Genomic DNA, 4723 nt, shown 5'->3' on the forward strand with positions numbered 1-4723 from the left:
TGTTACTATTCAATTTTTGCATGTTTTATAATACTCTGTGTTTCATATGCATCATATTTAAACTTTACATATTTAAGCATATAAACTCATTAAAACTTGTTAAAAAGTAATTTTAGGTTAGTTTAGAACATATGAGAAATTAGAAATCAAGTTGGAAAAATTCTTCTACACTTTAGAAAATAGGCTGGGCATTTGCTATTGATACCTATTTAAAATTATCAAATTTTTTTTAAAAAAATAATCGATACCCCTTTATACCTATCGAGATTTAAAGATTTTGCACCGCGTCTCTTTATTTCAAAACACAAAAAATCCTTAATTTTTTACCCAATTTTTAAAAGCTCTCAACCCTAACTTCACAAAACTTCAAAATGTCCATCTTTTACTTAAAATCTTGAATCTGAACAACCAACACTGTCATTTTATACAAGGATTCAACAGATTTGTTTTTAATTTCCATCATTTTGAAAAAATTTTGAGGTAAATTTTTTTTATTTATTTCGAATTTCGTTCAGTATTTGTTAAATTGTTGTTTGGAAATTTTGTTTTTGGGATAATTTAGAATCTATATATTGTTTTGTTGTGCACGAGGTTGCCTATTTCTGCCTGCATTGTTGAAAATTTTGTTTTAACATTTTGGTCACCAAGTGTTTGTAGAAATTCCCAAACGAAATTTCTTAGTGAACTTAGTGTGTTTTAGAGCCTTAGATTATCATTATGACTATTAAGAAACGACCTCGCTCCGGTCCCTCACATGCTGCTACCTTTAGTGGGTCTAATTCGTCTTTTGACGAATGTTTTCGTTCTCCGGGAGAACGAGAATGTTTTAATAAAAACTTCGCCACTAGTCTTGTTAATACTTCTAGAATTCTAGACCTTGATTGCTTAGAAATGTTTAATTTTCATTCTCTTCCTATTTTACGTGAGTGGCAATGGCTTGACTTCATTAGAATCTTTTCTCCAACTTAGGAAATCCTTGCCCGAACCTTTTATTGTAACGCTAAGCTCGAACATAATGGGTCTGGCGAAAATGTTATTACTATCAACTCTTATCTTATGAATACACATTTTCTCCTGACCTTAGAAGATTTCGAAAATCTTTTATCTTTACCTCCCAGTGGTGTGTCAAACGAGAAAGGTCTATTTAATCCTACCATCTATGTTCCTTGCAACCTTGTTGTAAATTTAGATTTGCATGATCGAATCTTGCATCTTATCATCTCTTGGATCTTTTAGACCTATTTCTGAACATACTGTCATTCAAAATATCGACTATTGATGGATTGATTATTTCAAGTTTAATAGGTGTCCGGACATAGCCAAAATTATTGAGAGGGATATAGGTAGCTATTTAACCTTACCTATTGGGACTTATCTTTCTTACATCTTCACTCGTTTAAGAATAAATACTCGTGTCAATACCCCTATCTGAAAACATAACCTATTAGCATTGGGGCACTTCATCATACCAACTACTAGAGGATGGGAGAGAGTAGGCCAGCACGCACCTAATGACGATGAAGACCTTAGATTTGATCTTGATGACATTCCACCTCCTGCCGAGTAAGCTCCTTCACCGACTTCTTCATCTGCTCAACCATCAACACCTTCTCACTTGATGACTTGTTGACTGCCATCCTTGGTGTTGTTACTTCTTTGAGTGAGGAGTTTAGAAGATTTCATACTCAAGTCGATAATGCTTTTGGTCGTGTTAATGATAATGTTAGTAATCTAGGTTCTATGATAGGAACTTTAGAGGAGCAAATGGCTCTGCTACTTTCTTGTTTTCTTCTATCATCACCTAGGGATGATTAGTTCTAGTTTAGACCACTCATACATTTGCATCATGCACCTTTCGGTTTGTTTTTGCACTTCATATTTTCTTCTATTGTTCTCGTTCACTTTGGTTGCACTTTAATGTCTTATTTGGTATTTTTGAGATACTATCATGTTTAATTTTAATATTAGTTCCTTATTTTCTAGTTTTCTATTTCTATTATTGAACTAATAATATTTCTTTTCTTTAAGCTTTATTTGCCCTATTTTAATATATCAAAAAGTGGGAGAATAGAAAGGTAAATTTAATGGTTGATTGATTATGATTAATTGATTATATGCCAAATTTAGTAATCAATGTTTCAAAATGTTTTTCAACTAAAAATAAAGACAAATGAATGCTAAATTTGACAATGAGCAAAAAAAAAATTCTAAGCCAAGGGGAAGATTGTTGACGAAATCTTTATTTGACAATTATTTTGATATAACAAACACTATGTTTTGAATAAAAATCATTTTAAACAACACTTGGAAAAAAATTGTACTTCAGATCATATCTAAAATACAAAAATGTTAAATTTATACTTGGAAATTTTTTTAAAAACAAGTTAATTTAAAACAATACTTCAAACAAATTAAAAAATGTTTCAAACTAAAAAATATCGATCAAATATCAATACATTTTGTCACGTATTAATAAATTTCTAAAAATTGATACCCAAATTGGCTATTGACTTGCAAATAAGTTACCAAGTGATACATGCACGGATGGGTTGAAATTTATTAAATTTGATTTACCGATGCTATCAATTTTCAAGTTTGGGAAATCATCAAACTTGCAATGACTTTTTTTTGGTATCCAAGCATTTCTTGGTTAAAATGTCCGCATGACATTCGAAAACCTATCTCTTAATTTTGAAATGCACTTTGAATCACTTGATTTTGAGTTCAAAAGCTCAAGTTATGATCGTTTTAGTGAAGACTGCGCGAGTAAAATATCTAGACAGGATTATGATGGAATTACAAGTTTCAGGCTTTAATTTGAGTTTAAATCATATAGGGTTCAATTTTTAAGCTTAATTTTTATTATATATGAGCCCAATATTATATTTACCAACTCTTATTATTTTATTATTTTATTATTCTGAATTTTTAATAATTATTAAGTAGTCTAAGTTATTTAGGAGTTTTATATCAAAAAGAAAGTTTAGTTTAAAACTACTTATTATTTAGATTAATTAGAATTCTAGCATACTTAAGAGTTTTATTTAGATTTATTTAGTTAGCCTATATATAGGCCTTTCCATTGTACACAAATCATACAATTGTTTTCAATAATAAAATTTTCAACTCTGAGAGTTTGTTTCTTTGAACAATATTTCTTTCTTATGATTTTTAGAAATAATTTTCTTCAAGGAGTCGTATGAATTCATTCTTCACCCTTGAATTTGCCAACAATTATTTCTTGAAAGGTTGATTAGAGCTATTAATTGAATTTGTTGAGATTTATATCTCAAAGGGTTCAATTGGACATTTATCATTCTATAATCATCGATTTATTCAATCCATCTTTCACTTTTAAATTTCGTTTATTTATTTATTTATAATTATCATTTTTATTTGTTCTTTATTCTCAAATTTTTCTTTTCAGATCAAGTCCAAATATTTCCTTCTTAAGTTAAAAAACTTGAATACGATCCTTTTATCGATACATTTTTTAGTATCAACACAAAATTAGCATTTTTCCATTTTTAGGTATTCATTAAGTATTGATCCAATATCGATACCTTTTATTTGGTATCAATAATTTTCTCTTGGTATCAATTTAACGATGACTAAATCAAGACATTAAATACTAAAATTATCAATATTTTTTTCAAAAAGCATCAATAACTTTTGTTTCAGGTAAATTAAATGAACTCGTATTTTCATCCCAATAGCTTTATTAACTTCCTCAACAACCACATCCGTTAAAAATCAATTAGAGGGTACAAATACAATCTTTCAAAGGTTCTACAATAAGAAAAAAAGAGAATCAAAGCAAAAAAAAAAAAATCAATCAAACAACATTTGTGCTCAAATTTTCTATACTTTTCTTACATAAACTTGTGAGCTTCATTGTTATTCTATAAGCTCAAGTGTTCTTTGTATTTGTGTTTAATTGGCGAACACTTTGATCTTATAATTTTTTTTTGCTTACTTATTTATGTTTCTTTAAGAAGATTTGTGTCTTAAGGTTTGGATAGAAACCTTAAAAAGGTTGTCAAATTAGTGAATTTAGGAAAATTCCTAGTTGTGAAAAGTTAAGGTAGTGGAGTAGGCAATCGAGGCCGAACTACCATATATCATCGTATTCATTATCTCCATTTATTTTCATTGCTTCTACCAAAATTTTAAAAAATCCAATTCACCCCCTCTTAAAAATTTCAAGTTGATTAATCGAGCTAGTAATCCTTCTTCATCTTTATCAAGCTTTGTCGAAGAGCTCATGGACGTAGCTTGTGATTTGAGATTATCTATCCCAGACTTCTTGAGCATTCTTCTTCTGTACTTAGCTTGATTGATGAATATGTCATCCTTCCTTTGCTTAATTTAAAGTCCCAAAAAGAAGTTTAGTTATCCCATCATACTCATCTCAAATTCACCTTCTACTAACTTTGAAAACTCTTAACAAAGAAAATCATTGTAACACCAAAGATAATGTTATCAACATAAATATGCACCACTAATAAATTTTTATCTTTTCTTTTGATAAAAGGTATTGTTTCAATCTTCCATTTACAAAAAAAAAAATTCCATAAGAAAATTTAATAGTATTTCATACTAAGCTCTAAGAGCTTATTTCAAACCATATAAAGCTTTTGAAAGTTTGAAAACATAGTTTGGGAATTTTGAATCCTCAAAATTGGGTGATTGTTTAATATACACTTCTTCATTTATAAAACTA

General features: G+C 28.9%; 1 long non-coding RNA gene across 1 annotated transcript; it reads left to right on the forward strand.

Annotated features, from left to right (window-relative positions):
- Positions 1-1975, forward strand: LOC107897128 (uncharacterized). Its single transcript, XR_001684045.2, has 2 exons — positions 1-480; positions 1306-1975. It is a non-coding gene; the product is annotated as an uncharacterized lncRNA (long non-coding RNA).
- Positions 1976-4723: the final 2748 nt, after the last annotated feature.

This window comes from Gossypium hirsutum, chromosome A01 (genome assembly GCF_007990345.1).
Source record: "Gossypium hirsutum isolate 1008001.06 chromosome A01, Gossypium_hirsutum_v2.1, whole genome shotgun sequence".
In the NCBI taxonomy this organism is placed as follows: Eukaryota; Viridiplantae; Streptophyta; class Magnoliopsida; order Malvales; family Malvaceae; genus Gossypium; species Gossypium hirsutum.